The sequence below is a fragment of the Protopterus annectens genome, chromosome 2.part1 (assembly GCF_019279795.1).
Source record: "Protopterus annectens isolate FY-2018-M chromosome 2.part1, PAN1.0, whole genome shotgun sequence".
NCBI lineage: Eukaryota > Metazoa > Chordata > Ceratodontiformes > Protopteridae > Protopterus > Protopterus annectens.
Window position 1 is genome coordinate 1,784,617,085 of NC_056729.1, and position 22,812 is coordinate 1,784,639,896.

A 22,812-nucleotide genomic window follows, 5' to 3' on the forward strand; every position below is an offset into this window, starting at 1 on the left:
TTCTTGACCCGCTACTGGACCATAACACAGACAGATAATGACTGGATGATTATATAATAATGCCAGGAATAAATATTAAATTGAAATAACTAATAATGCTTGTTTTTTTTAGATTCTTCAGAGCAAGTTTAGTTTTACACCATAGTGTACATACATTTGAAAAATTATTTGTACTGGAAATGAGATCTGCCCAAAGTTATGTAAAGAAATAGATTACACAATGTATCACTGTTTATGGTTATATAGTTTCTTAGATGACTTTCTTTTTGTCACAATACCTGGTGAGTCTTTTTTTTTTTTGCTTATCTGCCATTTGAGTCTTTTTTCAGGAGAGGTAAGGCATATGACACAGAAACATTCACTATCTGTGGTTTGGGGTCTTTACTCATAGGGGAATGGACTACATTCTGGAACTAGCTGAAGTATCTTATCTGAATGCACATGGTTTCACTGAAACCAAGTTTAATGCACTTTGCCAAACTGAGGTTATACATTTCATTAATATTTATTCCCACCTCACTGGTTAAAAACAAGTAAAAGCGAGCAATGCTACCTGGGGCAACTGTACAATAATACTGAACAAACACATCTGGCTGTTATCAATGATATCTGATTTTGCTTACAGAATGGTTACGGGGGGAGGGGGGTAAGCATTATTCTACAGATACAGTGCACAAACTGAAATGCCAGCCTAATTGGTGGGAGATTGGCATAATGGTTAAAGTGTTTACCTTAGAAACACAAGGTGCAGTATTTGATTCTCATATGTGGTAATTAACCAGGCTTAAATTGGTCCACAACGATGGTTAGGCTTGTACTAATCTATTAACGTAATCTAATTAGGGCACATGAATTGCACAGTATTTTGTGCAATGACTGCATAAAATAACAATGCCTGATACAATGATACTTCTGTTTTTGTTCTCTTTTACATAAGTACTGTATGTGGTGTATGTGTGTATTTGCATATACATGTGTGTATATATATATATATATATATATATATATATATATATATATATATATATATATATGTATATATACTGTATATATTTAAATCTATATATATGTATGCGTATATTTTATTTACACTTGTATACTAGGGAAAAAGCCAATAAAGGACAACTTCAAACCCAGCCCAACAGTTTGCTGAAATACAACAGCATAGCTCTCAACCTCTTAGAGCAGGAAATCTGTACAATCATAAATAATGGGGGGATAAAGGATGAAAAATAGGGATATTTTTTAAATATTGCCCTTACAAACTTAGAAAATTGATAGAATAGCAGGTTTTGCATTAGCACAACTTTTCTAAAGAGTGTGAAGTCTGAAACACAAATGTCTCTTTATTTTCTGACTTCAGTCTTCAATGATTTGCTAGAAAACCACAATTTTTTGAAAAATGGACCAAAAATATGAGACAAAAATTTGGACATTCTGCAAAAATCTGTACAGTTGAGAGGTACAGTCAGATTACATGAAGTGAAGAAGAGTAAAAAAAAACCTATAAAGGAGCCTGGATGACAAATCAGCCAGGTGAGAATGCAACAAAATTACAATTCCTGGGTTGACAGAGTTAGGTGCCATCATTTAAAAGAAAACACGTTGTCACTTTGAATAAATAGTTACTTTCTCAAGCAGTACGTGCATTTCGGCATTCCAACACTTTGCAGAGATACAGACATAAGCATGGCAGTAAAGAGTAATGCATTCTAAATAGTCCCCAGTCTAGAAATATGTTATATAAAGATAGAGGTTAAGGACAAGATGCATATATATTTGAAGAAATTTAAAAAAAAATCAAACCTCCCACAATGGAAAGCAGTGAGATAGATGAAATCACAGCCACTTTAACAACTCTTAAACGAAGGAAGGATTAAATGCTATGATGGCAATATATTTCACAAAATGAGTTACACTGGAACTACAGGGGTGCAATATCATATATGAATATATGTGTGAAGGGTCTGAAAAGATTTTTTTTTCATAGTGAGGCATACTTTTCTTAGAAAGTAATGGAGTTTAAAAGATTGTAAGGAAATTCAAAATGGTATGGTAAAGACTTTTTGTTATCTTACAACTGAGCAGGACAAAGTAAATTATAATACTTTTACAGTGCTGCTTACTCTGTTAATTAGGGCTAAGCTGTTCCTGTTATGTTATTTGTTTGTATATGTTGCATTGCATAGCATAGCCTTTAACTACTCCGGTCAAGAATTATGGACAAAGCCAAGAATAATGGGGGGGGGGGGGGGGGGGGCTGCAAAAATTAGTCTAATCCATGTAAAACTTTAATAATGTCAAAAAATGGGGGGTATAAATGCCCAAAATCAACAACAATGTTTAAACATTACTCTAATTCACTTACAAATTAATAGAACAAGAGGTTTTCAATCAACAAGCATTTTATGAACAAAATAGTATGATGTTGTAATGTCTGACATTGCTGCATACAATAATCCTGAGTTATTTATCAGGAGATCAACGTTTTATGAGGGAAAGGGCAAAACTATAAAGTAAAATCAATGACATTCTGCAAAACTCAGGAACGGTTGAGCTATGCTTCATGTTACATAGCTTGGACACAGCCCATTTGCTTCTGAATTAATATGCCTGTGAACATAATGGGAATTTATTAAAATAGTAGTAATTGCTGCTCAGTTAATTTCCTAGACTTAATGCTGTTTATAGCCATGCTTAGAAAGCTTTGACAGGGGATTTATTACATTTCGTTTTAAAATCTCTTAGCATCTGACAGTTTGGCCCATTTTCAAAATTTTAATTATCCACCTTACTTATGGTAGTTACCGTAACAGCAGTAATACAATTTCTGTTCTTCTCTTCCTTGGACTTAATGTGAGAAGGAAATATTACAGATGCATTTTATAAAGTGGCACAGATTTAGACAAACTCTGTATCTTCTAGAAATGCAGAAGTTGAAGTTAGCATCAATATAGTTCATGTGACTCTGACTCTAACTACCTTCTAAAATATCATGCTGGAGAGATAACAGATCATGCTGGAGAGACAGATATGTCTCCCAGAGACTGCCACTTCTCTGGAATGGACTCCCTATTCACATAAAACAGAGCTCCTGACTGACCCTATTCAAACTCAACCTAAATAATTGGATAGGAGAATGCAAATTCACCCCTGGGGTGGCACCCACGTCCATTACAGACAGGAGTAACTGACGTTGATCACAGACCTGCTCTATTCATAAATTTGTTCTGCAAACTACCCAAAAAAGAACAAATGGGGATAATTAGGATTAACATGGTTAGGCTTGTAAAGTCTCTAGGGCCGCTAGCCCAGTAACCGCCTATGAACCTATGAAAAAAAGCCCAGTTTGCTTCAGTTGTGCAAAAGTGAGCATAGCTAGTGTACTTTCTTATGGAGTTACTTTAATATAAGCGCGTGCGTGCGCACACACACACACACACACACACACACACACACACACACACACACACACACACACATTAATAAAATAAAATTAGGGGATCTTTTGCTGTTATATACAGCTCAACGGCCAAGTTTTCACTTACATCTTCCAGACAGTTGAGAGAACTTGATAAGAAAATCCTGTCAGATGGATGAGACTATATACATATATGGTCATCCCTCCCACTGTGTTCTTACTTTTGTGAACTAAAATCACATTTTGTAAAATTGTATGCCAGTGCTTTAATCAGTGGTTAGCTACTGGTCCCATGCTGGTCACAAAGGATCCAACAGTGACTACACTTTCTATTATAAATAAGAAAAATGGTTCATTTAGGACAACGCAGGTAGGCAGCCACATCAAACTGTCATTGCTAATGCATGTATTTTTCATGCACAAGTGAAACTGACACATGCCTTTTAGCTCAGGCAATACTGGCACAAAATGAGTCGGACATGTGACATGAGCAGAGAATGATTTCTCAGTATGTCAGTTCCGCCCTTCTGTTAAATGATGTCTGTTTATTTCTCTTAAAGGAACGTTTTTCTCACTTGCTTACAGGATGAAAGTCATGGACAACAGTTATGAAGTGTTGTGTCATTAAAATAATATCACTGTTGTTCTGAAAATTTGTTCTACAAGCTGCAGCAGACCGCATGAAAGCATATACTCTGTCAAGGACATGATACCTATGCAGGAGTATTTATTGCATTTCATTCCATCTTGATATCTAGAAAAAAATGCTGCAACCTACTCTAACCGTAGAGTGCATCCACACTTCCTTTCTTCCCATATTAATTTTTTTTTCTTTCAATACACTTTTTTCTCTCTCTGTCCTTTACTCTGTTGTTCCTACAATTTAGTATTGGACAATAAATGTCCAGTCTCTTTATACATTACATTTTGTCAACTTGGTTTTATACAAGGATCAGAGTATTTTACTTTATGTTTCCTTGGAAGAAAAAGTCTTCTTTGAAATCATTAAAAGATAAACATAAACAGTGGTTTGCCACTTCTATACAGTACATTATCTGACTGAATTTTATACAGAGGTCAACTTGCCAACATGCAGGGAACAGCAAAGATAGCAACGTATGCAATATTCTGTTTTGAGTTCTAGGGGATCATATCCTTCTACAGCTAAGAATGCCTGAGGAAGTTTTGGCAACATTGTAACTATATTGCAGGGTCACTGATATCTATGTACCATAAACACACTGAATGGATAATGAAATGAATTACATTTCGAGAATCTCCTATCATACACTTAGGAGTGTTACTTTTTTAAAATTCAAACCACACTGTATACTGCTGAGATATAATGCCCTGACATTTATAAAAAAAGTCTTAATATGTTATGATCATATTCTAAATGCATACAACTCTCTATATGCCTTATCCTTAGCCTTCGCCACCGCTCTCTTTGTCCTTATACTCATGTCTACTTTCCTCATCTCTTTGACAATCCCACTTCTTCTTCGCCAGCCTCTTCCTCTGTATACTCTCCTGTACTTCCTCATTCCACCACCATGTCTCCTTGTCCTCCTTCCTCTGTCCAGATGTCACACCAAGCACCTTCCTAGCAGTCTCCCTTACTAGCTCTGCTGTAGATACCCAGCTATTCGGTAACTCTTCATTGCCTCCCAGTGCCTGTCTTAACTCTTCAGTGAACTCCACCTCACAATCACCTTTTTTTAACTTCCACCATTTAATCCTTGGCACTGCTTTCACACTCCTCCTCCGCTTCTTGATCACCAACATCATCCTGCAGACTACCATTCTATGCTGCTTAACTACACTTTCCCCAGTCACCACTTTACAGTCTCCAATCTCCTTCAGACTGGCCCTCCTACATAGGATATAATCCACCTGTGTGGGTCTATATTATATCCTCGAACACTTAAAAAAGCAAATGCTGATTGATCTAACTTATTTTCGCGAAACTGCAAAATATCAAAGCAGCAGAAACTCAAATCTTTTCCTAGGGAAAGAATTCGGTTGTCCGTTTCTGCTGCTTTGGTATTTTCAGTGTTATGGTGGAAAGTTACCGGTCAGATTCAGGAAGTGTGCGATTGTGTGGATGCAAGTGTTAGGGTGATTTAGGTGAGTTAGGGTTAGGGCTCGGGTTAGGTGTGTGTGCGATTGAGTGGACATGAGGGTAAGGGCGGATTTAAGTGAGTTAGGGTTAGGGAGTGATTGAGGTGAGTGTGCGATAGTGATGTACCTTAGGGTTAGGGTTTGGGTTAAAGTAAGTGGGTAGTTAGTGGTGTGTGCATAGTTTAGTGTAGGGGTTAGGTATCAGATTTTAGGTGTATGTGTGTGGATTTCTGTTTGTTTGGTGTGCTTGTGTTGTGTGTATGTGTTTTGGATCAGCGATTTTTTTCCCTGGGAAAAAAATTGCTGATCTGACAGTTCGAGATTGTAAGCTTTCGCTTAAATTAGGTCGATCAATCAGCGTTCACTTTTTTAAACGTTCGATGATATAATATAGACCCCACCTGTGTGCATCTTCCTCCACTCTTGTATGTCACCCTATGCTCCTCCCTCTTCTTAAAATACGTATTCACCACAGCCATGTCCATCCTTTTCGCAAAATCCACAATCATCTGACCTTCTGCATTCCTCTCCTTAACACCATACCTAGCCATCACTTCCTCATCCCCTCTGTTCACTTCACCAACATGCCCATTGAAGTCTGCTCCAATCACTAGTCTCTCACTCTTGGGTCCACTAACCACCACTTTATCCAACTCACTCCAAAATTTTTCTTTCTCATCCATCACACACCCAACTTGTGGAGCATATGCACTAACAACATTCATCATTACACCATCAATTTCAAGCTTCACAAACATCACTCTATCAGACACTCTCTTCACCTCTAAAACATTCTTGGCATACTGTTCCATTAGGATAACCCCTACCCCATTTCTTCTGCCATCCACACCATGATAGAACAATTTGAACCCGCCTCCTATACACTTGGCTTTACTTCCCTTCCATCTGGTCTCTTGCACGCACAATATATCAACCTTCCTTCTCGCCATCATATCAGCTAGCTCTCTCCCTATACCAGTCATACTGCCAACATTCAAAGTTCCTACCCTCAGTACTGCACTCCTAACCTTCCTCCTCTCTTCCTGCCTTCGGGCATGCCTTCCCCCTCCTCTTCTTCTATTGGACACTAAAGAGGGAGAAAAGGACCTGTACCAATTGGCTAGACAGAGGGACAGAGCTGGGAAAGATGTGCAGCAGGTAAGGGTGATAAAGGATATTGAGAGAAATGTACTCAGAAGTGAGGAGAGTGTGTTGAGTAGATGGAAAGAGTACTTTGAAGGGCTGATGAATGAAGAGAATGAGAGAGAGAGAGAGAAGGCTGGATGATGTGGGGATAGTGAATCAGGAAGTGAAGTAGATTAGCAAGGAGGAAGTAAGGACAGCTATGAAGAGGATGAAGAATGGAAAGGCTGTTGGCCCAGATGACATACCAGTGGAAGCATGGAGGTGCTTAGGAGAAATGGCAGTGGAATTTTTAACCATATTGTTTAATGAAATTTTGGAAAGTCAGAGGATGCCTGAGGAGTGGAGAAAAAGTGTTTTGGTACCTATCTTTAAGAATAAGGGTGATGTGCAGAGCTGCAGTAACTGCAGAGGGATAAAACTGATCAGTCACAGCTTGAAGTTATAGGAAAGAGTAGTGGAAGCTAGGTTAAGAAGGAAGGTGATGATTAGTGATCAGCAGTATTGTTTCATGCTAGGAAAGAGCACTACAGATGCAATATTTGCTCTGAGAGTGTTGTTGGAGAAATACAGAGAAGGTCAGAAGGAGTTGCATTGTGTCTTTGTGGACTTAGAGAAAGCATATGACAGGGTGCCAAGAGAGGAGTTGTGGTATTGTATGAGGAAGTCAGAGTGGCAGAGAAGTATGTAAGAGTGGTACAGGATATGTACAAGGGCAGTGTGACATTGGTGAGGACTGCGGTGTGAGTGACAGATACGTTTAAGGTGGAGGTGGGATTACATCAAGGATCAGCTCTGAGCCCTTTCTTATTTGTAGTGGTGATGGACAGGTTGACAGATGAGATTAGACAGGAGGCCCCTTGGACTATGATGTTTGCAGATGACATTGTGATATGTAGTGAGAGTAGGGACCAGGTTGAGGAGACTCTGGAGAGGTGGAGATATGCTTTAGATAGGAGAGGAATGAAGGTCAGCAGGGCTAAAATAGAATATATGCGTGTAAGTGAGAGGGAGGGTAGAGGAATGGTGAGGATGCAGGGAGTAGAGTTGGTAAAGGTGGATGAGTTTAAGTACTTGGGATCAACAGTTCAGAGTAATGGTGAGTGTGGAAGAGAGGTGAAGAAAAGAGTACAGGCAGGATGGAATGGGTGGAGAAGAGTGTCAGGAGTGATTTGTGACAGACGGGTACCAATAAGAGTGAAAGGGAAGGTCTACAAGAGGGCAGTGAGACCAGCTATGTTATATGGTTTGGAGACGGTAGCATTGTCGAAAAGGCAGGAGTCAGAGCTGAATGTGGCGGAGTTAAAGATGTTAAGATTTGCACTGGGTGTGACTAGGATGGACAGGATTAGGAATCAGTATATTAGAGGGTCAGCTCAAGTTGGACAGTTTGGAGACAAAGCAAGAGAGGCAAGATTGCGTTGGTTTGGACATGTGCTGAGGAGGGATGCTGGGTATATTGGAAAAAGGATGCTAAGGCTGGAGCTGCCAGGTAAGAGGAAAAGAGGAAGGCCTAAGATGAGGTTTATGGATGTGGTGAGAGAGGACATGCAGGCGGTTGGTGTGAAAGAGCATGATGCAGAGGACAGGAAGAAATGGAAACAGATGATCCGCTGTGGCGACCCCTAATGGGAACAGCTGAAAGAAGATGATGTTCATATTCTAAATGCATAGTGAAATGATGAGTATGTAAATTCTGAAAAAGTGCACTTAACTGAAGCTGTGCTCATTATAACTGTTTGACCCTTACATGCATGTTACTAGAAATGTGGTATTAAGTACTACTTTAGACATTATCTTAAAGTATGATGTGAAGGAGTGGCTAAGCATTTAATGAAACTGTGTAACATGCTAGGATATTGGGTTGGCAATAGGATATTATGGCAAATGGATCACTGTGGAAAAGCCCTTTCTCCAGTGTCAGTCTAACCTGGTAAGACAGTTGTCTGATAACAATGTTAATTTTATAGTTATCACTGGACTTGGACTGAACTCAGTTTTGTTGAATGACATACTGAATAAAAAGCTGCCCTTTATAAGATCTTCTGAAGGTTGTGACCTTAGATTTGGAGTTTTGCCCTGATGATGGGTTGCATTTAAACTTTAGTTTGTGGTAATATGTAAAGTTAAGCAAGTAATAATGTCCAACAGGGTGTGTGTTACTGTCGAAATAACGCCCACCCAGAGGTGTTCTGAGGCCCGACACCACAGGCGGAGGGCCTCTATGCCCCTGGAAGGCCATTATTTCCACAATACAACATTCCCTGGAGGGCATTATTGTGCTTAGAGAATGGACTGTCTGCAAAATTGTTGTTTTATTTATTATTTTTTATTACTATATACTTTTATATATCTTTGATGTAAAAGAGTTCCACTGCCTAATATATCAAACTTGCTGTACTATATGTTAATGGTGTTGGAGTAAACATTTTACATCCAGAATATAATACTTTAAAAAAAATATCTGGGTATTTACTTTATTTTTTGTTCTCTTACTCCTAAGATGTTTGGTTTGTTAGCAGTCAATGGAGATTGACGTTATTAAATAATGGTATACAGTTGACTTTCAGACTTTTATTTTCTTCAGAAAATTCATGTTAATAGAAATCCGTTATTTAAGGAAGTCTGTAATTTTATAACAGTAATAATTAAAATCTCTTCTTATTTTTGAGTGATTGTTCTTCCTTTATTTTAGGTTTTATCCATATTACTTCAGCTGCCAGTAGTCCAGCTCACTCAATCTCTCTCTCTCTCTCTAACAGGTGCATCTCTACTTCAGAAAATGCATGCTAACACAAATCCCAATATTTAAGTAAAATATGTTCCTATTTTGAGCCTTTGTCCCCCCTTTATTTTAGGCTTATCCAATTATCTTTTGCTAAGAGTCAACAGCATATTTCTCAACTGTCTAGATTTTTGCAGAATATCCAGATTTCAGATGGATATGGTTTGTCCATTCCTTATAAATTTTGTAGTGTTCTGTGAAATCATTAGGGATTAACTTCATTAAGTAATGACAGACATTTGAATTTCATACCTCATATCCTTCAGAAAATACATGCTAATGGAAATGCTGTTATTCTAGTAACTTTCTAAGTTTATAAGAGCAATATTTAAAATCCATCCCTATATTTGGTCTTTTGTTTCCCCATTATCTGTGGCTCTGTCCAGATTTCTTGTGCTGAGAGGTTGAGAGGTATGAGAGGTATGCAAACCTTTTATGTGATGCTGCTACTGCCAGAGATCGCCCGATCACTCTCACTCTTCACTCTCTCACACATACACACACATATACACACGCACACACACACACACACACACACACACACACACACACACACACACACACACACACACACACACACACACACACACACACACACACACACACACACACACTTTTTTCTGTTTCATTTATTTTCAATCATCTCTCTCTCTCTCTGACTTTCATACATGCATGCACTCACACACAAACATAAACACACACACACACACATATGCTTTTTATTTTAGTCTTTTTTATTTTACACTGGCTAAGCAGCAAAAGCACTGCTTAGCGAGCGTAAAATAATGGAGGCTGTTAGCTTTTTACATTCTGAGCTCCACAGTGGCTTGATATGCTACCATGAAGTGGCAAACTTGTTTTTCAGCCAGCATTACCTGTAGATTAACACCATGCTGGAAAAAGATCATTCTTCAATCGGGGTGCTATCTACAGGTTACCCATTCTCTAAGCAAGGTTAGAATTGAGGGTGAATGTACTGTTATGCTCTACAGGATGTTTATGTTGTGGTGTTCACAACTGTGTTGGTGACATAGCTGTCTATGTCTTTGTTCAATAGGCAGTAACAAAGCCAGCAATAATAGGAACAAAATCTTAAAATCAAGGACAACTTTCAATTATTAGTATCATTGCATTAAAAAGTTAATAGAACAACATGTTTTTATTTACTGATTGTAATTACCAAAGACAACGTCTTCTGGCTTTTCCCGGTTAGGGGTCACCACAGCAGATCACCTGTCCGCTCATGACTGGCAGTAGAGTTTTACAGTGTCGAGTTGCCAGCCTGGCGCCCAACCTTCCACAGAAGGCACACAAACACACACTCACACCTAGGGCCAATTTAGAGTATTCAATCCAATTAAGCATGTCTTTGGGATGTGGGAGGAAACCAGAGTACCCGGAGGAAACCCACGCGACCACAGGGAGGACATGCAGACTCCGCACAGAAGGCACCCCAGCCAAGGATCAAACCAGAGAGCCTCTTGCTGTGAGGCGACAATGCTAACCGCTGCACCACCGTGGCTGCCCTGCAATTACCAATAACTTACCAGAACAGAAAAAAAAAGAGAGAGAGAGAGAGAGAAAGAGAGACGGGGAAAAATCAGGGACACTGCAATTTCTGGGACAGCTGAGTGGTTTGGTCTTTGGTTACATTTTGTGTTTTTATTCAATATGTTTTTCTCATCTTATTATTTCTGATGATTCATCTATGTAGCTCCCTCCTAAAATGGAATTAGCTGTCATTGCCAAGGATTTTATTTTACTATACCATGCTAAGTTCATATTCCTTAAGTAGAATATGATAGGTATTACTCTATTAGGCTTTGTCTTTTTTCAGAATCCTGAAGTTTTATGATACTATTGTTCTTACTTTGTGTACTTGCAGGTGTGATACAGTGTTGCAATTACCAAATGATGCATATTTTTTACCTAGTACTGTCTTCATTCTGTTCTACACTTGCAGCTTACAGTTTGGAAATAGTTTATGTCTAAAATGCCATGAGTGGCCAGTACAGTGATTTATGCCTGTCTATAAGCAATAATACAAAGGTTACTATGAAAATTTGGTTACAAATTTGCAAAAATTTAAATAGTTCATAGCAAAGCTTAGTATGTGTGTAACACCATTAACAAGAACACCACTTAAGGACAAACCACCCTTGTGGTCCAGCACCTTAAATAAACTCTATAAAGATAGAAAAAAAATCTTAAAAAAAAAAAAGATCTAAACATCTTCATGTTAAAGATCACATTAACGAATATCAGTAAGGGATAGTAATACAAATCAGATACATACATTAGCTTCTGAAGCCAAGGATATTCTTAGGAGACTAAGAAATAACACCCAGCAGTGTTGTGAACTTACCCAAGATGGCACCATCAACTCTGTCCTGATAGATGGAGCAGACACAATAGCAGTCAAATTTAGTGCACAGTTTCCCTAAAACAACTATCTTACATCCACAAATTCCCAAATCACTTACAGCTCTTAATATCACAAAGTAATTTGTACAGAAAGTTCTCTCTGAAACCAGAAATACTACTTCCATGGGACCTGATCATTTACCTGGATGGCTAATAAATAGCACAGTTTGAATAAAGCAAGACCTTATGAAACATGGTTATAAGGAAAGAGTGGCATTTTGTTATTTTTTAAGGTAGTTGGTAGTAATAGCTTTATTACCTTAATAACAATATAGAATGGCAGATTTTTATTTTTTGTAACCTAGATGGAATAGTGGAAGGTCATTTTCTAGCTGAGCTAGGACATTTTCTCAGTATTTAGTCTTACTTCATGTAAGTAGAGTTTATACAGCTTTATGCTGGGTCCATCTGTATTCCTAGGTGTATACATTTGTAGAGATTTTCTACTGTAGTGCCTTGTATATTGAAAACAGAGACAATATGCAGTTCTTTCTGATTAATGACTGGTATGCCCTTTCTGAGTTATGTATAGGATCATTCTGAGTTGGTTCTTTCTGGGTTATGACTAGTATGTCCGAGTAGTAGTTTTCTTTTTCTAATGAATTAACTATTGCGATTCTTTATTTAAAAAAATGTCAATTTTTTTAAAACTCTAGTTGTAGTTGATTTTGCACCACTTAAAATGTAAGAACATTATGACAGCGTAACTTAAAGCGTCTAGGCAATGAGATTAGCTGCTGAAATTGGTTGCTTCAGTTTACACTTTGAAATTCCATAACTTAGAAGACGTCATGTAATCATCATGCATTACTACCAATTCAAAGGTTCATAGGTATGTACTAGGCTAATGGCCCTGGAGTCTTTACAAGCCTAGCCCATAGGATTACCCTGGCATCATGCCACCTGACCTTAGTTCCCAGTGCATTTGTCGAGTGGAGCCACTGGAGTGATCCCCAGGGAGAATTTTCCATTTCCCATCCACTCATCAAGATTTTTCTTGAAGAGGGCCAGTGAGGTGCTCAGTTTGACATGTATGGGAAGTCTATTCCAGAGCATGGGCAGTCTCTGGGTTATGAACCTGTCCCTCCAGCATGTTCTGTTGATTGTGGTAATGAGGTTGAGGACTGGAGGGTGTGGTGCGGAGGGATTGGGATTTCTTTAGATGTAGCATTTTTAACAGAGCTGGGCCAGACATGGCTTTGTAAGTTAAGCGGAGAACGTCTCTAAGTAGGCGATATGAGACAGAGAATAGATGGAGTTTTTTCAGTCTGTCCATATAGGACAAGTGTTTAAGGTCTAGGATCCTCTTTGTGAGGTACTTTTGTGGCCTCTCCAGTTGTTGCAGGTGTCTAATGAGGTACATGCCAAATGGGGCATTGTACTCAATGATTGGCCTAATGAGGGAAGAGTACAGGCAGACAATAACCTCTTTCTTCCTGGATGCAAAACCCTTACTTAGTAATGAGATATGCCTCATGGAAGAACTTTCTGACCACAGTGGCAATGTGGTGGTCAAAAGAGAGGTTGCTGTCAACCTGTGTTCCCAAATCTCTTATAGTGCCTCCTATGTTACATGGACTACCATTGATGTGGTAATTCATGGGAACCGGGTTTTTCCCAAAGGGGATGATGCCACATTTTTTTACATTGAGCTTAAGGCCATGATTCTGACACCAGCCTTTGGTCTCAGTGAGGCCTTTCTGTAAGATGTCAGCATCACTTGGAGAGTTAATAATAGCTCCCAACTTGCAATCATCTGCGAACTTTGTCAGCCAGAGTCCCTTCATAGGTTCATAGATTAGTACTAAGCTAACTGCCCTTGCAAGCCATTTTAAGCCTAGCCAATTATCCCTTGTGAGACTCAAACTCTGCACCTTGTGTTTGTAAGGCAACCAGCTTAATCATTAGCCCACCCCACTTAAGCAAGTAATAATGTCCAACAGGGTGTGTGTTACTGTCGAAATAACGCCCACCCAGAGGTGTTCTGAGGCCCGACACCACAGGCGGAGGGCCTCTATGCCCCTGGAAGGCCATTATTTCCACAATACAACATTCCCTGGAGGGCATTATTGTGCTTAGAGAATGGACTGTCTGCAAAATTGTTGTTTTATTTATTATTTTTTATTACTATATACTTTTATATATCTTTGATGTAAAAGAGTTCCACTGCCTAATATATCAAACTTGCTGTACTATATGTTAATGGTGTTGGAGTAAACATTTTACATCCAGAATATAATACTTTAAAAAAATATCTGGGTATTTACTTTATTTTTTGTTCTCTTACTCCTAAGATGTTTGGTTTGTTAGCAGTCAATGGAGATTGACGTTATTAAATAATGGTATACAGTTGACTTTCAGACTTTTATTTTCTTCAGAAAATTCACGTTAATAGAAATCCGTTATTTAAGGAAGTCTGTAATTTTATAACAGTAATAATTAAAATCTCTTCTTATTTTTGAGCGATTGTTCTTCCTTTATTTTAGGTTTTATCCATATTACTTCAGCTGCCAGTAGTCCAGCTCACTCAATCTCTCTCTCTCTCTCTCTAACAGGTGCATCTCTACTTCAGAAAATGCATGCTAACACAAATCCCAATATTTAAGTAAAATATGTTCCTATTTTGAGCCTTTGTCCCCCCTTTATTTTAGGCTTATCCAATTATCTTTTGCTAAGAGTCAACAGCATATTTCTCAACTGTCTAGATTTTTGCAGAATATCCAGATTTCAGATGGATATGGTTTGTCCATTCCTTATAAATTTTGTAGTGTTCTGTGAAATCATTAGGGATTAACTTCATTAAGTAATGACAGACATTTGAATTTCATACCTCATATCCTTCAGAAAATACATGCTAATGGAAATGCTGCTATTCTAGTAACTTTCTAAGTTTATAAGAGCAATATTTAAAATCCATCCCTATATTTGGTCTTTTGTTTCCCCATTATCTGTGGCTCTGTCCAGATTTCTTGTGCTGAGAGGTTGAGAGGTATGAGAGGTACGCAAACCTTTTATGTGATGCTGCTACTGCCAGAGATCGCCCGATCACTCTCACTCTTCACTCTCTCACACATACACACACATATACACACGCACACACACACACACACACACACACACACACACACACACACACACACACACACACACACACACACACACACACACACACACACACTTTTTTCTGTTTCATTTATTTTCAATCATCTCTCTCTCTCTCTGACTTTCATACATGCATGCACTCACACACAAACATAAACACACACACACACACATATGCTTTTTATTTTAGTCTTTTTTATTTTACACTGGCTAAGCAGCAAAAGCACTGCTTAGTGAGCGTAAAATAATGGAGGCTGTTAGCTTTTTACATTCTGAGCTCCACAGTGGCTTGATATGCTACCATGAAGTGGCAAACTTGTTTTTCAGCCAGCATTACCTGTAGATTAACACCATGCTGGAAAAAGATCATTCTTCAATTGGGGTGCTATCTACAGGTTGCCCATTCTCTAAGCAAGGTTAGAATTGGGGGTGAATGTACTGTTATGCTCTACAGGATGTTTATGTTGTGGTGTTCACAACTGTGTTGGTGACATAGCTGTCTATGTCTTTGTTCAATAGGCAGTAACAAAGCCAGCAATAATAGGAACAAAATCTTAAAATCAAGGACAACTTTCAATTATTAGTATCATTGCATTAAAAAGTTAATAGAACAACATGTTTTTATTTACTGATTGTAATTACCAAAGACAACGTCTTCTGGCTTTTCCCGGTTAGGGGTCACCACAGCAGATCACCTGTCCGCTCATGATTGGCAGTAGAGTTTTACAGTGTCGAGTTGCCAGCCTGGCGCCCAACCTTCCACAGAAGGCACACAAACACACACTCACACCTAGGGCCAATTTAGAGTATTCAATCCAATTAAGCATGTCTTTGGGATGTGGGAGGAAACCAGAGTACCCGGAGGAAACCCACGCGACCACAGGGAGGACATGCAGACTCCGCACAGAAGGCACCCCAGCCAAGGATCAAACCAGAGAGCCTCTTGCTGTGAGGCGACAATGCTAACCGCTGCACCACCGCGGCTGCCCTGCAATTACCAATAACTTACCAGAACAGAAAAAAAAAAAGAGAGAGAGAGAGAGAGAAAGAGAGACGGGGAAAAATCAGGGACACTGCAATTTCTGGGACAGCTGAGTGGTTTGGTCTTTGGTTACATTTTGTGTTTTTATTCAATATGTTTTTCTCATCTTATTATTTCTGATGATTCATCTATGTAGCTCCCTCCTAAAATGGAATTAGCTGTCATTGCCAAGGATTTTATTTTACTATACCATGCTAAGTTCATATTCCTTAAGTAGAATATGATAGGTATTACTCTATTAGGCTTTGTCTTTTTTCAGAATCCTGAAGTTTTATGATACTATTGTTCTTACTTTGTGTACTTGCAGGTGTGATACAGTGTTGCAATTACCAAATGATGCATATTTTTTACCTAGTACTGTCTTCATTCTGTTCTACACTTGCAGCTTACAGTTTGGAAATAGTTTATGTCTAAAATGCCATGAGTGGCCAGTACAGTGATTTATGCCTGTCTATAAGCAATAATACAAAGGTTACTATGAAAATTTGGTTACAAATTTGCAAAAATTTAAATAGTTCATAGCAAAGCTTAGTATGTGTGTAACACCATTAACAAGAACACCACTTAAGGACAAACCACCCTTGTGGTCCAGCACCTTAAATAAACTCTATAAAGATAGAAAAAAAATCTTAAAAAAAAAAAAAGATCTAAACATCTTCATGTTAAAGATCACATTAATGAATATCAGTAAGGGATAGTAATACAAATCAGATACATACATTAGCTTCTGAAGCCAAGGATATTCTTAGGAGACTAAGAAATAACACCCAGCAGTGTTGTGAACTTACCCAAGATGGCAAAATCAACTCTGTCCTGATAGATGGAGCAGATACAATAGCAGTCAAATTTAGTGCACAGTTTCCCTAAAACAACTATCTTACATCCACAAATTCCCAAATCACTTACAGCTCTTAATATCACAAAGTAATTTGTACAGAAAGTTCTCTCTGAAACCAAAAATACTACTTCCATGGGACCTGATCATTTACCTGGATGGCTAATAAATAGCACAGTTTGAATAAAGCAAGACCTTATGAAACATGGTTATAAGGAAAGAGTGGCATTTTGTTATTTTTTAAGGTAGTTGGTAGTAATAGCTTTATTACCTTAATAACGATATAGAATGGCAGATTTTTATTTTTTGTAACCTAGATGGAATAGTGGAAGGTCATTTTCTAGCTGAGCTAGGACATTTTCTCAGTATTTAGTCTTACTTCATGTAAGTAGAGTTTATACAGCTTTATGCTGGGTCCATCTGTATTCCTAGGTGTATACATTTGTAGAGATTTTCTACTGTAGTGCCTTGTATATTGAAAACAGAGACAATATGCAGTTCTTTCTGAGTAATGACTGGTATGCCCTTTCTGAGTTATGTATAGGATCATTCTGAGTTGGTTCTTTCTGGGTTATGACTAGTATGTCCGAGTAGTAGTTTTCTTTTTCTAATGAATTAACTATTGCGATTCTTTATTTAAAAAAATGTCAATTTTTTTAAAACTCTAGTTGTAGTTGATTTTGCACCACTTAAAATGTAAGAACATTATGACAGCGTAACTTAAAGCGTCTAGGCAATGAGATTAGCTGCTGAAATTGGTTGCTTCAGTTTACACTTTGAAATTCCATAACTTAGAAGATGTCATGTAATCATCATGCATTACTACCAATTCAAAGGTTCATAGGTATGTACTAGGCTAATGGCCCTGGAGTCTTTACAAGCCTAGCCCATAGGATTACCCTGGCATCATGCCACCTGACCTTAGTTCCCAGTGCATTTGTCGAGTGGAGCCACTGGAGTGATCCCCAGGAGAATTTTCCATTTCCCATCCACTCATCAAGATTTTTCTTGAAGAGGGCCAGTGAGGTGCTCAGTTTGACATGTATGGGAAGTCTATTCCAGAGCATGGGCAGTCTCTGGGTTATGAACCTGTCCCTCCAGCATGTTCTGTTGATTGTGGTAATGAGGTTGAGGACTGGAGGGTGTGGTGCGGAGGGATTGGGATTTCTTTAGATGTAGCATTTTTAACAGAGCTGGGCCAGACATGGCTTTGTAAGTTAAGCAGAGAACGTCTCTAAGTAGGCGATATGAGACAGAGAATAGATGGAGTTTTTTCAGTCTGTCCATATAGGACAAGTGTTTAAGGTCTAGGATCCTCTTTGTGAGGTACTTTTGTGGCCTCTCCAGTTGTTGCAGGTGTCTAATGAGGTACATGCCAAATGGGGCATTGTACTCAATGATTGGCCTAATGAGGGAAGAGTACAGGCAGACAATAACCTCTTTCTTCCTGGATGCAAAACCCTTACTTAGTAATGAGATGTGCCTCATGGAAGAACTTTCTGACCACAGTGGCAATGTGGTGGTCAAAAGAGAGGTTGCTGTCAACCTGTGTTCCCAAATCTCTTATAGTGCCTCCTATGTTACATGGACTACCATTGATGTGGTAATTCATGGGAACCGGGTTTTTCCCAAAGGGGATGATGCCACATTTTTTTACATTGAGCTTAAGGCCATGATTCTGACACCAGCCTTTGGTCTCAGTGAGGCCTTTCTGTAAGATGTCAGCATCACTTGGAGAGTTAATAATAGCTCCCAACTTGCAATCATCTGCGAACTTTGTCAGCCAGAGTCCCTTCATAGGTTCATAGATTAGTACTAAGCTAACTGCCCTTGCAAGCCATTTTAAGCCTAGCCAATTATCCCTTGTGAGACTCAAACTCTGCACCTTGTGTTTGTAAGGCAACCAGCTTAATCATTAGCCCACCCTCCCAACCCCTGTTGGCCTGGACTTCGGAGCAGTAGATACCAAACATTAGAGGACCCAGGACTGAACCCTATGGGACTCCACTCGTGACTGGTTGGCAGTCTGACTTGGAGTCAGCTGCTTTCACACTGTGGGATCTATCTGTGAGCCAGTTTGCAACCCACCTAGTGATATAGGGGTTGATGCCTAGTTCAGTGAGTTTTTCTATGATTCCTGAGTGGGGAATGGTATCAAAGGCCTTTACCAGATCAATGTAGGCTGTATGAACCACCTTGCCTTCATCCACAGTTCTGGTGACTGACTCAAAGAAGTCAACCAGTCAACCAGTTTGAGCAGACATGATCTACCCTTCACAAAACCAAACTGTGTGGGATCCAGAGTTTGGAGATTTTCTATATCCTTGTTTATTAGGTATATGATGATGCATTTCATAGCTTTGCATATCAGTCTCGTCAGGCTAATGGGGCAATAGTTCCCAGGGTCTGTAGTCGCTCCTCCTTTGTGGAGAGGGATGACTGTAGCAGTGCGCCATTTGGTAGGGATGAAGCCTGATGTGAGGCTGCGAGTGAACAGGGCACACGGGTGCAGTGCCAGCTTACTCTGTAGTTCATGTAGAACACATCCAGGGATATTGTCAGATCCCATAGAAGCTATATTCTTGGCCTTGGACAGTGCTGTTTTAACCTGTGCAGCAGTAATACCGGGTGCCTACCAATCTACTGGTCTTGTGATTGGTCCTTGGGGGGAGGGGTAAAGTTGACACTGAATCTGTTGACCAGTATATTGGCAATATCTGTTAGCTTGGTATAGGAGCTACCATTGTGCAGTAGCTCAGAGCAAATCTGGGTATTGCCATGGAGATTCTTTACGTAACTATAGAAGGCCTTGTGGTTGTCTTTACTATCTGCTGCAATTCTGCTTTCATAGCTAGCTTTAGAGGATTTGATGAGGGATCTCAACTTTTTGTTGAGGCTGATAAGGGAGTTTTTCCAGTCTTGAGACTTCACCTTACTCTGCATCAGTTTCCTCCTTCTGTTGTAGAGTTTGTTTATAGATTGGCTTCCTTTTTTTGGAAGAGAGCATCTTGGTTCTATTGGGTTTGATGAGATCCATGCATTTGTGTGCGTGTTCGTACAGTACATTGGTGTGTGATTCGGTGGTTATGCAACTATTCTCCATTTGCATGGGTGCCATGAAGTTTGCCATCTCTGTTTTTAGGAGCCAAAATTAGCTTTGGAGAAGGTTTTCATGGTGGTTACCTTTGCAGGGGGAGTGGGAGGGATGTGGATTTCCAAGTTAATTAGTTTGTGGTTGGATCTAACCAGGGAGGCGTTGATTATTGGTGTAGAGTAAAGGTTGCCCATGTTAGTAATGACCAGGTTAAGAATGTTGCTCCCTCCAGTGGGGTAAGAATGAGCTGGTCCAAGGCATTGGAATTAATGAATTCCAGGAAACGTCGGGCAAGTTTATTGGTACATGAGTAGTTTCTCAGTTAATGGAGGGGTAGTTGAAGTCACCCAGTATGACAGTGTTAGGTTGGACCCTAATATTCTCCAGGGTGCTTAGGAACATGGAGTGTGAGTCTTGGGACATGGTTGGGGAGCTATAGCAGGCTACAACCTGAATCGCTGTCTTACCCAGTGTTAGCTGCACCTGAAGTATCTCTGATGCATTATGTTGGGCTACTAGTCTGGAGGTGTGCACATCCTTTATGAATACGGAAACACCACCAACTTTGGAGCTTTGGTCCAAGTTCTGGGGTCGGAAGGTGTGGAATGAGTTATATCCTGGTAGTGCAGGGGTACTTTCTGCTGCTTTGAACCAGGTCTCTGTTACAGCATAAATGTCAATGTTCTCCATTTTAAGGAGTGCTTCGAGTGAGTGCATTTTGAGATTTAAATGTCTAATGTTGAGCAGCATGACCTTCAGATTTCATTTGTTTGTAGCTGTTACGCTGGTAATTTGGTCTTTGGAACACCGCCTAAAAAAAGGCACTATAGGGGTGGCAAGAGCCTTGGCCAGTATACGGAAGCCCAGGGGTGACAGATGCAGGCCATCACTGGCAAACATCGAGGTCTGTCAATCATGTCATCCCAGGCAGACAGATACTGGATCCCCTTAGAATGACATCAGAAACGTAGCCAATTGTTGAAATCAATCATTTTCTGCTTGTACTGTGGTATCATTCTGGGTGATTGTAGGATGCTGTTCAGGGCTAGGGTCATGCCTGCCTGGGCTACATAATCTGAGAGCTCCTCCATGTCTCTTTTCATGTAGTCCAGGGAGGTACATCTCAGGTCATTCACACCCACATGTACAATGACAGTTATATTTGTACCTGTTGTTGAGGGACCTGAATGTGTGCATTATGTGATGGATCCTGGTGTCTGACAGGCAACTAACTGTTACTTTCTCCTTATTCAACCTAGTGAGTGGGACATCAGTGTGCCTCACTATCGAGTCACTTATGACTAGTGTGTTGGGCATGCTGTTTTGCTTAGGGGCTTTGGTTGAGTGGCACACTGTTTAGGAGAATTAAGTGCCTCATGATTAGTGTTATGTTGTGGTGGTTGAGTGCATTTTTGCCTTGGAGGTCTTTGCTGTTGGGGTAGATTTTTATTGAGAGCCTCTTTGAAGGTGGGTGTGTGGTTTGTGGTTTTATATGAAGGCAGTGCTGGTGTGTGTTCTGGAGGGCTATGTGTTCCATGTGGTGTGGTGCACGTATTGACCTTCTCCTTTTGACCAGCTATTCTGGTCTTGGCTGGATAGTGTGTGGCTTCCAATTTGGATATACAAGTGCATCTCTTGCAAGTCTGAGTGTTGGGAGGTAAGAGAAGAGAGGGTTGTCAGTTTACATGAGGCACTTGCTACATTGCCTCAGGATGCCCAAGTTCACCAGATTAATAGGACAAAGTATAGGGAACTGACTTTAGACATGCCTGGAGGGGTGGGCATTAATAATAAGTACTGAAGTTGTTTCCTTGTAGAACATTTAGTGCTGGTAGCACTTTTGTGTGCTACAATAATTGCTACAAGAAGTCTGGTAAAGTGCTAGACTAATAAGTTAGTTAAAGTGCAGGAGAGGAGAAAACTAGCAGATCTAAGGTAAAAATTGAAGACCATACTTTGGCACTGCTCAGAAGCTTACAAACAGTCCTGGATATGCAAATCTGTATCTGGACTAGACTAGTTACAGGAAAGGCGGGAAACAAGTGCAAACATGGGCTTTTAAACCAGAAAGTTGAAAGAGATGGATAAACTTCCCAAACTGCCAATAAGCTAAAATTTCTGGGCCAGAAACCACTCCTCTTGTGGTAGATAGGCTACCTAGTGCTTACCACTCCCACAGATAAGCTAGAAGGCTTCCCTCCAACACAGAAAGGCTTGGGGGGGGGGGGCTCAGAAGCTTACAAACAGTCCTGGATACAGCAAATCTGTATCTGGACTAGACTAGTTACAGGAAACAAGCTTAGAATTTTTTTACAGAAATCCAGCTAAAACAACAATAAAAGCAATTCAAGTGCAGTACAAGCTAGTACACTTGAGTGTGTAGCAATATTAAAGCAAATACAGTTTAAATAAATGCAATTTATTCAAACTGTATTCTGAATTGAATTCAGTTATTGTTTTATTCAACTCTGAGCAGTTAAAAAGTGCCAGAAGTATAGTTATCAGCTGAGAAGCACACTCAGTCAGAACACAAGGAGATTCTAGCAAAGTTTTTCTTTTTTTTTTTTTAGTAAAGTGGAAAGGGAGAAAGGAGGAACAGAAGATAATTCAAGGTTAAGAACCTAAGTGGGTTGGCTGTCTCAAATGTTCTCTCTGTATTAGATGGAATGAGCTAATGACACTAGACTGGAAGGAATGTCCATGATCAAATTTACATTAGGGGCGGGCAACTGCAAAGTCACCAATTATGAGAACAAAACACCAAAGAGCGAGGGGGTGCTAAACTATTACAGCTACTAGCTACACTAGTTTAGGCAGAAACCACTACAGAAATGTTTATCACAGC